We start from the raw sequence: 16973 nt of genomic DNA, 5'->3' as shown, positions 1-16973 counted from the left end.
ATTGCTGGGGTAAATTGGCCGCCACGTTCACCTACAAAATACACAGTCACTACACCTTACGGTAAATCCTGTAAAGCAACTTGAGATGTTTTAACAACATGCTAGATTACTATATTAAATGTAAGGATTATTATTATTTTCAGCAGCTTCACTTCCACCAACAGAAGCAGAATAGCCTTCACAGTCCCCTATAGTCCGACATGGCATACTTTGGATATTTATTTTTCTGTCATCTTTGTGTTGTAATCTCATTTTCAAGAATAAATTCTCTCTTCGTGTGTCACTTATACTTTTCTTTGTACACATTACATTTCTTTGTACTGGTGGCATTTGAGCTTTTGTAAACCAAGAATCTGCCACCTAAATATTCTTTCCATATCAGAAACGTTCAGCCTGTGTTTGCTTTCACTACTGTCTGGCTCTGTGTAAACTCTTTTGCTTCTTTATCAGCAGTCTCCATGCTCACCACAATTTTTATTGCTCTATCAAGGTCAGAGGCATTTTTGTTAAATACCATTTAAACAGAGGTTATAAACCATTATGTCTCTCAATGCTTATAGGAATTAACAAAACTGAAAGCTTTATCTCTCGGACAAATGTCATGTTACTTGTGCATGTGATGGTGTTGGGGGTGGGTGGTGGGTGGGGGGGCGGGATATTCACGCATGGGTGTGATGTCCTCCACAGACTAAACTACAGGTACTCAAGGAACTATACTATTATCAATAATACTTGTTTCAGAAAATGTCAACTTATCTGCATGTAGTTAGCTCTTTCAGGGAGGAGGGAGAAAATTGTGAGAAGGAGATGCTTATGTTGTCAATTAGCCTATTCACTTTGTATTTTTCTGCTCGTTTTGCATATGCTCCAGTCTATTATCAATAATACTTTTTTCAGAAAATGTTAACTCATCTGCACTTGCAGTCAATTCATATATTTCCAATATACAGCATTTGTATGAATTAGGGATTAGTAGCAACGGATGGGAAGGAAAACAAGTCAGTGTGCCATTATCACCATATTGTTCTCTTGAACACCTACACTATGTCAATAGGAATGGGGTATTTTAGATGGTTAAACCTCACACTCAGTGCTTTTCTTATGAACTCCTTTGCTTTTTTATCGGGAGCCCTTCATGTTGTTCACAACATTTTTTTTACTGCTTCTTACAGGTTAAACAACCATTTAAATATTTATAGACATAATCCTTTCTTAATATTGCTAGTACTGCAATGGGTCTCATGGTCTAACAAAAAAAAAAATTATATTTGTATAGTGTCTTTCATGTTGGGAAGATTTCCCAAGGCGCTGGACAGTCAGTGTTTTTGACCCGAGCTGGGGGTCGGGATTGGGGAGGATGGAGGGCAGTGGGGGGAAGGAGGGTGATCGAAGACGTGGTTGAAGAGAAGGGTCTTGAGATGGGTCTTGAAAGGAGGCAAGAGAGGGGGAGGGACTGTGGGATGGAGTTCCAGAGGGTGGGGGCAGAGTGGCTGAAGGCCTACCTGCCAATGGTGGGGCGGGCGAGGCGGGGGACATGAAGCAGACCAGATGTGAGATGTTTTTAGCTTTAGGACCACTCTGTTAAAGTGTAAGATTGTGCTTAATGTAGAAATTGATTTGGTTCAGACATAATTTGGATGTGGATTTTCCTCTTTACCCAAAAAGAACTGCAAACAAGTGGTTTCTAAAGTCAGACTAATTTTTAAAAAATTTCTAAAAATTCTGACCATCTGAAACTTTAAGGCAATGGTCTCCAGGCTAACACCATTGCTCATTCCTCAAACATTGAGAATTATCCTGGCTGCTCTTCTTTGAATTGCCTCTAAGGCTTGGGCCCTAAGAATCATAGAAATTTACAGCGCAGAAGGAGGCCTTCAATCCACTAAATCTTGCACTGGCTCTCAAAGCAAGCCATTATTTCAATTCTGCTGCTCTGCCCTATCCCCATAACTCTTGAAGCCTCTAACTATCTTATATTTGTATACTTCCTTCTTAAAATCCACAATGGACTCTGCATATACTCCCTTTATATCATAGTGACTAGAATTGCGTGCAGTACTCCAGATGCAGCCTGACCAGAGCACTATACAGCTTTCACAACGCTACCACAAAGCCCTGTACCTCACCGTTCTCCCAACAACATTCCAAAACCTTCCCAGCAATCATTGTGTCTTGTAGAAAATATATTAATTTACACATCCTGTTAGATATGAATGAAAAGCAGGGTATAAAGTACCATTTTTCTGGTCCTGTGTATAAAGTATCATTTTTCTATCATCCATACAGCAATGCTAAATGTTTTCTCTAATTTCTTAAATGTTCTCCTGAATCCTGGAAATGTCTGCTAACCCTCTCCTCTCTCAGTACATACCCTCCCAAGGAAGCACCAGTTCAAAAATGTGGTATGTGACACTTTGAACATAATCAATTCTGTGTCGAGGAAGATATGATAACAAATAGACATTCAAACACAGGACTCACTTTTGACTAACCTAAGTACATTTATGGTTGAAACAATAATTAGATGGAAGGAAAGAATATTTAAATTGAAGAAAAACCTTCCCCATTGTACCTGCTGTCCAATCCGTCATGTTCTACAGCAGCCTGTAGCATACTTGGGCCAAAACTTCACAGCTATAAATCAGCAGTGGGCTTAGAGTAGTCTAAACTGACAAAATTCATGGAATAAAATAATAATAAATAATGCCGGTCAATAGCTTATCCATTAATGTGATCTATTTAAGGTGTTTACATTGCCATTTTTTAACACTGGAGAAAAACACCTATGGATTTTCGCCAAGTTTATAGCACTGGTTATAGTATTTTACTCTCCAAATACCATCAACAACAACAACAACAACAACAAGATTCCATTTATAAAGCGCCTTTCACGTCAGGAGGACGTCCCAAGGCGCTGCACAGTTGGGTCATGACCCGAGCAGGGGGGAAATGGTCAGGGGGAGGGAAGGGAGGGAGCGAGGACGGGGGAAATGGTCAGGGTGAGGGGAGGGAAGGGAGGGAGCGAGGAGGGGGAAGAGAGTCGAGAGGGGAGCTGAAGGCTCGGTCAAAGAGAAAGGTTTTGAGACCGGCCTTGAAGGAGGAGAGGGAGGAAGCAAGGCGAAGGCACTGGGGGATAGAGTTCCAGAGCCTCGGGGCTGAGAGGCTGAAGGCCCGACCACCTATGGTAGGGCGGTTGGGGCGGGGGACGTGGAGCAGACCGGAGCCGGAGGAACGGAGGGTACGGGCAGGTAGGTAGGGGGATAGTAGGTTGGAGAGGTAGGAGGGAGCAAGGCCGTGAATGGCCTTGTAGGTGAGGATGAGGATCTTGAAATCAATCCTCTGGGGGATGGGGAGCCAGTGGAGGCGAGCGAGGGTGGGAGTGATGTGGTCCCGAAGCCTGGTGCGGGACAGTACACGAGCTGCAGAGTTCTGAATGACCTGCAGCTTGTGGAGGGAGGTGGCGGGAAGGCCGGCGAGGAGAGAGTTCCCATAGTCCAGCCTTGAGGTGACAAAGGCGTGAACCAGGGTTTCAGCAGCGTGAGGGGTGAGGTAGTGCCGTAGTCTGGCGATGTTCCGGAGGTGATGGAAGGCGGTGCCAGTTGTGGTGCGGATGTGAGGGAGAAAGGACAGCTCAGGGTCGAACAAAACGCCGAGGTTCCTGACTGGCTTTGAGAGGTGGAGAGTGCAGCCTTGGATGCTGATGGTGTCAGCGCCTGAGGTGCGGAGGCGCTGACGTGAGCCAATCAGGAGGGCCTCGGTTTTTCGCACGTTGAGCTGAAGAAAGTTGTCTCTCGTCCAGGACTCGATGTCGGACAGGCAGGCTGTCAGGACATCGGTGGTCGTGGAGTTGAGAGTAGAGGAGGAAAGGTAGAGTTGGGTGTCATCCGCATACATGTGGAAGTTAACTCCATGTCTGCGGATGATGTCACCAAGGGGGAGCATATAGAGGGTGAAGAGGAGGGGACCGAGGACAGAGCCCTGAGGGACACCACATGAGACAGTACGGGGGGTGGAGGAGAAGCCATTCGTCGAGACAAAGTGAAGACGGTGAGAAAGGTACGACCTAAACCATTCAAGGACAGTGCCTTGAAGGTTGAGGTGGGAGGACAAGCGGTGGAGTAGGATAGCGTGGTCGACCGTATCGAATGCTGCCGATAGGTCGAGGAGGACGAGGAGACAGAGGGAGCCCTGGTCACAGATGGTCAGGATATCATTGGTGACCTTGACCAGGGCAGTTTCTGTGCTATGGGCAGCACGGAAACCTGACTGAAGGGATTCAAAAAGTGAATGGGTGGAAAGAAAAGAGCGCAGTTGGGAGGCGACAACTCTTTCCAGGACCTTGGAGAGAAAGGGGAGGTTGGAGATGGGCCGGTAGCTTGATAGCTGCGACGCATCAAGGGAGGGTTTTTTCAGGGTGGGCGTGATGATGGCAGTTTTTAAGGGATTGGGGACAGAGCCAGAGGAGAGGGACAGGTTGATGATGTCAGTGATATGTGGGGCAAGAAAGTGGAGCTGGGAGATAAGGAGTGGAGTGGGGATGGGGTCAAGGGAGCAGGTGGTTGGTTTTAGGGATAGGATGAGTTTGGTGACAGAGGGTGGGGAAACGGGTACGAAGGTGAGTAGGGGAGGATGGGTAGGAGTCGGAGTGTGGGAGTGAGGGGGTGGGGGTGGTGGAAGTTGGAGGGGAAGTGACCGCGGAGCGAATTCCCTTGATCTTGGATTCAAGGAAATCCAGCATCTCCTCGCAGTGAAGGTTGGAGGAGATGACCTGCGCGGGGTGGCGGGGGGGACGGAGGAGTCGGGTTGTGGTGGAAAACAGTAGCCTGGGGTTGTTCTTCGCCTCCAGGATTATCCTGGAGTAGAAGGACGACTTGGCCGAGGCTAGAGTGGAGCGGTAAATTTTGAGGAGGTCCAGCCAGATTTGTCGGTGGACCGTTAGGCCAGATTTGACACAGGTGCGTTCAGCAGCCCGCACCTGGCTTTTCAGTGAGCGGAGGTGGGTGGTGTACCAGGGGGAGGAGCGGGAGTAGGAGACAGTGCGGGAAGTGATGGGGGCAAGAGTATCGAGTGTGGAGGAGAGGGTATTGTGGAGGAGGGAGAGAGGAGAAGAGGGGTCGGTGAGGGTTGAAGGCCAGAGGGAGAGGAGTTCAGAGGACTCCAAGGCATCGGTTAGGGATTGTGGGGGTAACTTCTTCCAAGGGCGGTAGAAGATGGTGGTGGGTCTGGTGGAGGTGGGGAGGGGGGTGGAGGTGGTGAAGGAGATGAAGTAGTGGTCAGAGATGGCCTTGTCGGTAATAGTGACATCCGAGACACTGAGGCCCCGGGTGATCACCAAATCGAGTGGGTGGCCGTGACTGTGAGTGGGGGAGTTTATGTGTAAGGAGAGGTTGAGTGAGGAGAGCAGGGAAGAGAAGTCTGTGGAGATGGAGCAGGAGGGGGTGAAGTGTAGGTTAAAGTCGCCCAGGATGATGAGGCGATCAGAGCAGAGGCAAAGAGATGTGAGGAGTGTTGAAATGTCAGAGATGAAGGTGGGAGAGGTTTTAGGGGGCCGGTAGAGGAGGAGGATTTTAAGGGAGAGGAATGAGGGGTGGGAGAGGGTGAGGTGCTCAAAGGAGGGGAAAGAGCCAGTGGAGTAGGGGATAGGGCAAGTGGTGTCCTTGAGATAAGGGCAACACCACCGCCACGGCGGTTGGGGCGGGGGATGTGGTGGGAGGTGTAGCCGGGTGGTGTGGCCTCCGTGAGGGGGAAGGTGTCGCCTGGGGTGAGCCAGGTTTCGGTTAAGGCCATGATATCAACGTTCTCATCAAGGATGAGATCGTTGATGACCAGGGCCTTGTTGCAGAGGGAGCGGACATTTTGCAGTCCGATGTGGAGGGAGCGGTTGACAGAAGGGTGTGTGGGAGGGGAGGGGGTCCAGGTTGTGAGGCAGGGGTGGGGGGGATGGGGATGAGGGAGGAGAGGTTGACTCCCCGGGTCTGTGTCCGGGGTGGGTGGCGAGTGTGGTGGGGAATGGGGCAGTCGGTGTGGCTGCTGCTGGACAGCCAACGCCGAGTGCCGCGGTGAGCCCGGCGGAGGATTCCCAGGCTGGAGCAGAGGGAGGTTGTGGGAGGGTCAAGTGGGGATAGAAGACGAGAGGGACGGAGAGAGAGGAGGAGAGAGCGGGAGAGATGCAGAGGGGGGAGGGTTTGGGGGGAGAGAGGAGGGGGGCAGGAGGGAGGGGGTGAGGGGGCTCGGGTCAAAGCGGCAGCCATAGTGCGCACGCGGGGACCGGGAGCGAGCGGTCAGGTGGATGGCATTATCCCGTAGATTGGGGCAGCGAACCCAACAGGACCATAGTGGGCTCTGATGTGAGCCCTGGGGGGGGGGGGGGGGGGCAGAGGTTTTTTTTTGTTGCGCGCGCACGCACCTGAAAACTAATCTATGACGTCAGCAGTTCCCCCGCTTCGCCCGACACCTCCCCCTCCCCCTCCCTAGCTGATCTCGCTCCGGCGTCGAGTTTAAATACCTGGGTCAGTAGGCCCAGGCTCCTCCCCGCGCTGTCCTGCCGCCGCTCCCCGACTGGCCATCATTAACCATCATTAACTCTATAAATATTTGGCTGGAGGTTTTCCTCATAAATGTTACCTTTATATTCTTTAAGCCACCAACATTGCTTGGCTATTGAGTCAAACCGCTTTTATCCAAACACTAGTGTGTTTATAAATAGAATTACAAAGACTGAGCAGCACTGAAACTGGCTATTCAGCCCCACTAGTCTGTGCCATTGTTCTCCCCATGAGTTTCCATACCTCCTAATCCACTCTCCCTGTCCCCTTCCTCTATTCCCTTCTACCTCATGTATGCAACAGTTTGTACAACAGTGTGCATGGGTTATATTAACCCACAAAATACAGTGAATCCACTTTACAGTATAACCTGTGAAGTGCTTTAAGACGTCTTAACAACCTGATAAGGCGCTATTCCAAAAAAAAGCAAGGATTACTAATTACTTGTTTGAAGCTTCAACTCCCAAATAAGTATGTTAGGCTTTGCGAATAGTTGCACACAGGGATTTTAGCTTTATATATTGATGACAACAGTTAGGCAAGATTTGCAATTTTTTTCCTGCCACTTTTCTCTCTTACAATTTTGTTCCCTCCTATCTTAAAGGTGTTTCACACCTTTAGGCCTCCTTCTCTGGCATACAGTTCCATGCATGAAAGTTGCCTTCCAATATGTGTCACCCTGGCTCAGTTGGTAGCACTCTTATCTCTGAGTCAGATGGTTGTGGGTTCAATCCCCATGTTTGGATTTGGAACCCATGTAGTATTGAGTCTAGGCACACAATCTGCTGCAGTGCTGTGTGTGTGCTGCATTGCTAGAGGTGTCATCCTTCGAACAAAATGTTAAAATGAGATCATGTCTGTTTTAGGTGGACGAAGATCCCATTGCACTATTAGGAAAAAGAGAAGCGAGTTTCTCCTGGTTTCCTGGCCAAAACTCCCCTAAATAAAATTGGTCATTCATTTCATGGCGGTTTGTTGGACATTATTATATGCAAATTGACTATTTTATTAGCCCACAAAATATTCAGTTACTTCACTTTACAGTAGGTTCTGTTAAATGCTTTGAGATGTCCTACACCCATGAAAGGTGCTATATCAAATGTAAGGATTATTATTATTCTTGTATCATGCTCAAATAATTATTCTTGATGTATGACCCTTGACCATAAATATCAATGGGTTGTTCACCACAGTATTATTTTAACTGAATCTAGTCATCCAGTGTCCATTAACCCACACCCCTCCACTGAATAGTGAGCAAATGTGGGGAAACCCAACTGATTTTCTGGTCTCTAACCTAAAGTGTTGAGGCCAACTGTAGTGCTCTAGTTTGTGTCCTAACAGAGATCAGCATGAACCAGCATCAGACCTGAGACATTCCACTCTGAATTGCTCAGCCGCTGACTAAACAGATTTGTTAAACAAGCTGAAAAGCTGACAATGCTCCTTGGAAAGTTGTTGTGCTGATTTGGAGCTTGCTTGACCTTGCACTATAGTAATATTTAAACAAATCAGTAATAATGTGATTGCCACAGAGGTTCACTATTTTCCTTAATCTCCAACACATTGGCAATATTACAGAATAATATACAGCTTTCAGACTTGACAATCTGCAATAAATAGAAACATTTTTCCAGAGTAGCTTAAGTAACAAGGTTAGTGCTGCTGGAGTCAAATCAAGAAACGGATTTGATGCATTTGNAAAAAAATGCATCAAATCTATTTCCATTTATTTAGAAAGCATTAAATAATGCATGAATATTCACTTCCTGTTTCTGGAAATGCTTAAGTGTAACTAAAACTGGAAGTGACATCTACTTAATCATGGAGTTAGATTGAACACTGTGAGAACAATAGTGAAAAATGGCCAATGAGATAAACCTGAGCAATCTCATGACACTATACGTGATGGAAACTATCCAAAAAAGAGGAAAGTAAAGGAGAGAAAGGAATAACATTTGTTGATGATGGGGAATAACTATTACATGAAAAGTTCATGATCAATTAAACAGAGCAATTTCAGGACAGATACAAGGAAGTTTTTTTTTACTCAGAGGGTAATTACTGATTGGGACAGGTGACCAGGAAGGCTGGTAAAGGCCAGGACACTGGACTCATTTAAAAAGCAGCTCAATGCTGTGATAGTAGAATGGCAGGGTGGGTAGAAAAAATGTAAAATTATGCATAATTCAGTATGTTCATTTAGCTGATGTGATAATGGAAATTAATCGAATGTGATTATTGATCACTGACTGAAGATTTCTATACAATGTGACGCTGCTGCCAATAAAGCTTATCCAATACCGGGTTGCACTCCATGGCATTTGACTGCAAGTTCATAGAAGTGAAAAAGTTATTCTAACCTTGCTTAGATCACTGGTGAGGGCACATTGAATGTTTGCAAAAAGGACTTTGACGTATGGCAGCGGTGGTACGAGAAGAGCAACAAAATGATTCTGAAATCTAGAAATTTACGTCGCAAGAAGCTCCCAAAGACATATTTATAATAATACTAATCGTACATTTGATAGAGCTCCTTATTAGATTATTGAAATGTCTCAAAGTGCTTGACAGGATTTACTCTAAAGTAAAGTGACTATATTTTTAGGCAAAAATGGTGTGATAATGAGTATTCTTTCATATTCTGAGGTCAATCAGTAAGTAGGAACTCGGTTGTTAGCCGATTGGCGGATCGCTTTTCTGGGGTTAATAATTCATTCATTCAAAAAAAAGTTGTTCACTCAATCCATGACTGTTATGGGAACAGTCAAATGCAAGGATTATTATTAATATTATAAGAATTATTATAATCAGTAGTAAAAAAAAGTAACTCAATCCTTAAAACCAATAAGCCCCAACCAATATTCTAATTGTGAACTGCCCACCATTATTTCTATAAGTAAATTGTACCTCTTACCAATTTTCTATCCTCCTCTCCTGAACGTATTGTGTTGAGATATGGTTTTGCAAACCCTAGCAACAACTGTATAGGACCTCTACTAAGTAGCATTTTTCATGTGTAAGCCAGGAAGAGAGCGTGAATAGCTGATTTATTCTATTTTGGGAACTGTATTAAAGCTTTTAAAAGTGTTTTTTTTCTCTCATGGCATTTTTACAGTAGTTGGAAAATGTACTGTGGTCATTTTTTGCCCTCAACCAACATTTTGCTGCTAAATATGTACTTGGCAGCCAGACAGTTAAGTAGTTTCTTTTTTTAAAAAAAAGCTAGTATTTACATAGCACAAACTATTTTTGTACTAAAAATAGGCAGTATGCATGTTTGCTACTTTACCTTTTCAACTTCAAATAAACTAAGGGATCTACTGCCTCGATCAAAGCTATCTATTTGTGTAATAATTGAAAAGAAAAGTCAAGTCCTCTTTTCAGTTCTGTCATTGAGTAGTGATTTCAGTGACCGGACTGTGAGAAAACTTGCTCAAGAAGTTTTAATGTCTTTGGTAGTTTTCAAGGTGTTTTCCAAAGGTGTTTTCAAGGCTTCTATCATTGGAGGGCACCTTCAAATATCCGCAGTGCAGTGCAAGCCACAGATCACTTTGAAAAGAGCATTACAAGACTTTGAGGGGTCTAAATTCTATACTGAACGTTAAGAAAAAAATAAAATTAAGATGGTTGATGTAAATTTGGGGAGTTCGTGGGAAACCTGGCAATTTATGGTATGTCCTAAATTCCTGCAAGTTGTCAGCATTTGTTTAGTGGAGATGTGATGTTACCATTTCTCATGCAAACCCCTAAAACAGTCTTAGTTTTGCATGAGGTTTTGGGGGTTCTTTATGCACCAGAAATCATGTCGTTTTCCAAACAAAAGCAAATATGAGTATATATAGCTCTTTGGAACCCTGTAGACTAGATGTTTGTGTGCTAGGGAACTCAAAAGAATTCAGAAACATTATATATGTGCCAGAAATGCAACAACACAGAAATACAAATAGACTGAACAAACAAATGCTAAGAATAATATCAAAGTGTCAAAAATATTTATATTATAGAATATTCAAAAATTGCAGAAGACAGTATTTACAATATTGAAATCCCTAACAATGTACCTGCCATCAGTGTGCTATGTGATATTTAGTGGGTTTCCATTTCCTACCTTCCAACTGCTAGCTTCTCCACCATATGTACTCACTACCCTGTCTCAAGGTACATTCCCATCCAGTGTGAAAGAGAAAGAGAGCGGGAACCATCACGGATGTTTCCTGAGAATAGTGGGGGATGAAGATAGGTGGAAGTCACTGTCCTTGCTAACTCACAACTTCATTCACCCCAGAAACACGGGGCAGCAGCACCCTAAGATGTGCCCTTTCCTCCTCACCTCTCAGTTGCTAATTGCTCCACCACATGTTGTTCCATCATCTACCTTCCCCTCTGAGGTGCCTTGTTCTGAGTAGTGCTGTGAACTTTGTACTGCTTTACTGCAACATGGGACTGTCATGCAGGGCTTAGGGCTTGTGGAAGGAGGAGGAGGATGACCGCCAGCCATTGCTTCCCTAGGTTGCTGGCTCTCTTCACCTTCCTCTATAGCATCTTCCTTCTCCTTCGTTCTTCATCTCCTGGGGAATAAGGCCACGGATACGCTTCTTGAAGATGTCACTTGCTTATGCTGAGGTGCAGGTGGAAGGAAGGTCTCCTTGTAAACTGGTGACAACAGGATGACCCCATTCTTGTGCTGGAGTCTATGTTTGCACATCCATTTCACATTGAACCCAATGCTTATATACCGCTGCACATCTCGGCTCCAATAATCAACTTGTTGTGCTTGTTGAACCAGTGTCAGAGTTTCTTTCTGGCTCCTGGCTGGTCACAGACCCAGCACCATATTTTGACTCTTGACAGACACACTGAAAAAAACACAGTTAACATTTTGGCACAAAAATATATGTGGGACCATCAACAAAACTACGTTACACAAGTACTGTATAGGTAATGGAATTTCAACCTCAGAGGGAGGGAGAATCTATGCATTCAAAAAATGCATTCCCAACTAGCTTAGGCTATGTGGATGAAATACTTAAAATCGATTCATGTCATCTCGATGTTTAAATTTAATATCGCTGGTCAGAGCTTCCTGTAATTTATCTCCTACTGTGTAAAGCTGTAGCGGTCGTTGAAATTGGGTAAAATGTTCAATTCAATTTTTCCTGACTAGTGCTGACTCGGATAGATTTGGTTTCAGTGAAACAGATACTATTGAATTATTTTCACATGGCCATTCCAGGTAGCAAATATCTTGATTTGGGCTAAATTCTGGAAGGTTTGATCCAGTTGAGGCTGTAGTTACAAATAAATGCAATACAATTTTAAATGATACTTAGCCATATCATAAACAGAGTTAAATTTCACATTTAAAATCCATTACAGATACTGTATTTATAAATATATAGTAATTTGTTTAGCAAATGGAGCAAAATATCACTTAGCCTACAATGTTAAGTACATTTAGAACAAAATAACATCCTCCCCAATTTCCACCACACCCTACACCCTCGATCATCTCAAACATTTTGGGGACTGACACTGTTGCTTCTTGTTACACCTTCATCTTATTAGTGTTTGAGTCCATGCACTGATTGCTTTAAAGCTACAGTAAGGACCCAACAAATCAATTATATGGTTAGCAGATTATAATGAGAATTCACAGCAGTGATTGTTTATTAAAAATGACTTTTTAAAAACAATCTTTTTTTGCATTCTCATTTTAAGAAGCCAGCAGCTCAGATTGTACAATGTTTATTTTGGATTGATTTTAATTGTTAGTCATCTTTACTTCTAAATGCTCAGAGCACAAATATATAATTAAAGTGGTGGATAATTTTATTTTTTGCCTTAACTCTGTTCTCTATACTGAACTTATGCAGTATGTCTGTTACGCCCTTAGATCGCCATAGGCCTCTCACCCTCCAACTATCAACAACAGCTGAGCCTTCATTCACTGTATCCCCACTTTCTGGAACTCCTTCCGTAAATACATTTGTCTCATACCCTCTCTTACTATAATCCAAAGTCTTGTAAAAACCCATCTCTTTGGCCATGTCCTCAGTTACCTCCCTCTCACCTCTTCCTTCCAATCCTGCTCCCAAATTATCCATGTAAAGAGCTTTGGGACGTTCTCTGACATGAACGGCACTATATAAATGGAACTTGCTATTCTACATTTTATTATGAATGGAAGCATCAGTGGAATTTAATATCTGTAAACTTTCAATTCAAGTAAATGTACTTTCCTTACAGCATTACCACATTGTTGTTGATTTAATTGCCTAAACATTTAAGGCTTCAAAGTGGCTCCGTGCTGAGCATGGCACATTCCTGTACTTAACAACTGTCTTAATGGTTTTTGCATGAAGTTTGAACATGAACAAATTAACATAATGGGGATCTTTAATTTGAACATGAGCAAATTAACATAATATGCACTGCTGGGGGTCTTTATTTTGCACTGTGCAGATGAATGAACCCAATTTACTAACACTAGCAGCAGAATAACAATCCAACAACAACAGAATTACATTTGTATAGCACTTTTCACGTCAGAGGATGTCCCAAGCTGCTGCTGGAGAATCAGTGTTTCGGATCCGAGCTGTGGGTCGGGATCGGGGAGGGGGAGAGAAGAGGGAGGAAGGAGGGTGACCGAAGACACAGTCGAAGAGGTAGGTCTTGAGACGGGTCTTGAAGGAGGTAAGGGAGGGGACGAGGTGGAGGGACTGAGAGTTGGAGTTCCAGAGGGTGGGGTCAGAGTGGCCAAAGTCCCATCTGCCAATGGCGGGGCGGGTAAGGGGGGACGTGAAGCAGGCCGGAGCCCGCTGAGTGTAGGGAGTGGGCAGGTTGGTAGGGGATTAGGAAGTCACAGAAGTAGGGGGAAGCAAGGCCATGGAGAGCTTTGAAGGTGAGGACCAGGATCTTGAACTGTATCCTCTATGTGATGGGAAGCCAATGGAGTCGGGCGAGGATGGGTTTGATAGGGTTGCGGAGAGGACACAAGCTGCAGAGTTCTGGATGATCTGCAGCCCATGGAGGGAGTTGTTGGGGAGGCTGAGTAGCAGGGAGTATGCATAGTCAAACCTGGATGTTATGAATGCGTGCGTGTATGAGGGTCTTGGCTGCCTGCAGTGTGAGACAGTGGTGGAGCCAGGTGATGCTGCGGAGATGGGGCAAGGCAGAGGTGGTCATGGCACAGATGTGGGGTAGAAAGGATAGTTGAGGGTCAAACAAGATGCCAAGGTTCCCGACTGCTCAGTGAGGTGGAGTGTGCATCCTTGGATGGTGATGGGCCTCTGTCTTGTTGACATTCAGCTGGAGGAAGTTTACTGTCATCCAGGACAACAGTGGTCCTGGGGTCAAGGGTGGAGGCAGAGAGATAGAGTTGGGTGTCATCCGCATATATGTGGAAGTTGACCCCATGTCTGTGGATGATGTCACCAAGAGGGAGCATATAGATATTGAAGCAGAGGGGACCAAGGACAGAGCCCTGAGGAACGCCGCACGAGACAGTGTGGGGGCTAGAGGAGAAGCTGTTTGTCGAGATCAAGTGGAGGCGGTGTGACAGGTAGGATCTGAACTATTCAAGGACAGAATCATGAAGGTATTGTTGGCAGCAGAGAGGTCAAGGAAGACAAGGAGTCAGAGGGAGCCCTGGTCGCAGATAGACAAAATGTCATTTGTCACTTTGACCAAAGCTGTTTCTGTGCTGTGGGCAGCATGGAAACCCAATTGGAGGGGCTCGTGAAGGGAACGGTAGGAGAGGAAGGTGTGAAGCTGGGAAACAATGACTCGTTCCAAGACCTTGGAAAGGAACATCCTGAATATGCATAAACTGGAACCATAAGGAGCTGATATGTGAAGATTGTGCCATGGAGGGGGAAGAAAATCATCTAGGATTTACACTCGACCCCAGCTGGAAAGTGCTCCTTTGTGTATGTTGGATAGGGACAAGATTGAACACAACCTGCTAACAGGATGCTAACACTCAACTTAACATCCTGGATGAAGAATGACCACTGGTCCTGAAGTCCTGGAGGATATCTAGTGGAACCATCACCTAACATGAATCAGCATTGTCAGGAGAGGAGGGGGTCAAAATTATCCTGGTTATTATACAATGAACAGAATATGTGGGGTCTAATTTACAGTATTTGTTAGCAGAAATATGGCACATCAACTCATGGAAATTCTCCTCAAATGTGATCTATTCCCAGAGTGGAGTTTGGATGGGTAAATTATCTTATGAAGAAATTTCTTCATAAGGAATCTCATTGGGAAATGTTGCAATTTAGACCCCAATAATGTGCACAGTTGATTTTTATGATTTCACAGGACTTCCCTTATAACTCAATGCACCTAAATTCCCTAAACTCCGATCCTGTTAACTTATTGTTTGCAATGTATGCAGTCTCAATGGGATCCGTTTTGTGCTGGCAGCATTTGTAAGAACAAAGCGTTGTTCACACTGAAAGCTTGACAATTGTGGAATTATTGCATCTGGTTTTATGAGATATAATCTGCAGTTGATTGCCTGGAATTTATATTCCCAGTATATATATTACAACAGCAAATCGGTTCAACAAGCGTTCAGTTAATGGAGCAGACTGACAATAGATGATACATGATTTGACTGTATTAAGTACTGTATGTGCTGCACATATATTTACCATTCTTCCAGTTTATAAACAATAGGCTGTGAGTATTTAATCTTTTGAGGGCTATATGTCCTCTGCAGCTTTGAAAATACAGTATACGCAGCTCCCATCTTATATAACAAAAAAACAGGATTGCCCAGATTCAATGACTATTCAAAATGAATGTTGATATATACATAAAACAGTATGTGTTCTCTTGGTTCATCTGGTTGGAAAGTGAGAAGAGTCTGACAATTCATCTGTATCTTCTACACATCCATGGTAATAATTCCTTTTGCTGATAGAGGGGAAAAGATCAAAATGTAGTTACCCTTGGATGTTGCACTGGTCCATGACACAAATAGCATCAGATTCTCTTTCTTCATCAGCAAATTAGGCCTTTTTTTCTCTCTAGAAATGGATCAGTCATTGAGTTCAGTAAAAAAAAAGCAGTCAGCTGATGCAAATCTGCATGTAATGTGCATATTGTCCCTTCTCTAAATACATGACGGGGGGATGATTCTATATTCAGTGACTCCCTCCAGTACATTGTCTGTGACCCTACTCTTATTGTAATAAACTATACTAATACAGTAAGATGTCTGAAGTGGAGGCCATTATAAAAGACCTGATTTGGACCTTACGTAGCGCCCATATGCGCACACTTTCCAGCAAGGAGTCACTGGCTAGTTATCAGGAACGTGAACCCTGGCTGATTTTTCCAACTCCTAGTAAGGAACTTTGAGACTATTGGAGTAACACCTCCCCCAAACCACCACCATCACCACCACCCAAGCTGAGATCAGATAACTGAGCAGCAAAATAAGTTATATTACTGGGTTTGACGCTCACATCAAATTTGGCTTCAGCCTGTGAATATGCAGCTTGATTCTATCACTTGACTATGCATGATTTCTGGCCAATGATTTTTGTTATGTTCTGGAGCAGAATCAAACAAATGGACAAACAGTTGTGGGGATGATGTAGAAGAGTTTATATATATCATATATATATATTAATATAAAAATGCTACTGTAGTCTGCAAAGGATTAAGGGATTCTCTATCATAAACTAAGCAAAAAATTCTCCAAGGTCCTCCTGATAAGTGAGAACTCTAAGTCCGAGAGTTATCCCTGACGCACTTTTCTAAATCCTCTCCAACGCATCAATATCCTTTTCATAATAGGGTGGCCAAAACCATATGCGATATGCCAAATGTTGCTTCATCAATGATAAACTGCATTCAAGATTAGAACTTTGTTTGACTTTTGTAGAATGCCTTTGAGAATAAAGGCCAAAAATCTGGGAGATGATGCAAACTCTTTTTTCCTCACAGTCTCACACACCAGACACCCAATAACAATGCCTCTTCCTTGTCAGTAATCAGGAGAATAAATGTACTTTTCTTCATCACCACACCTCACAATCACCTTATATTTGACAAGTTAGTGCAGCTCTGTTAGTGTTAGGATTTGTACTGTGCGGTTCTGTTTGTTTTCTTTGCTGAAGTCTTTCAACTACAGAGACATAAGGTTGAATTATCTTACATGATTTCAAAGTGGTTTTGATTTACTGGGCAAACGGCCATTCCAAGTTACCCATTTGTTACACTAGTTAAAAGGATTTAGCACTTGAGATCACACCTGCCAAAACTTGTGTTTGTCCTACGAATACAGATAGTTCCAAAAGTAATCCTTTCACTGGTTGAATAGTGTAATGAAGAAAGCCTCAACTGGGATCTCTTGCCTGGTGAGGTGAGAGGGAATCATTACTGGAAGTTGTCTTCCCCAATGAG

The sequence above is a fragment of the Callorhinchus milii genome, unplaced genomic scaffold (genome assembly GCF_018977255.1).
Source record: "Callorhinchus milii isolate IMCB2004 unplaced genomic scaffold, IMCB_Cmil_1.0 Scaffold3, whole genome shotgun sequence".
Classification (NCBI taxonomy): Eukaryota; Metazoa; Chordata; class Chondrichthyes; order Chimaeriformes; family Callorhinchidae; genus Callorhinchus; species Callorhinchus milii.
This window is presented reverse-complemented; position numbering follows the sequence as displayed.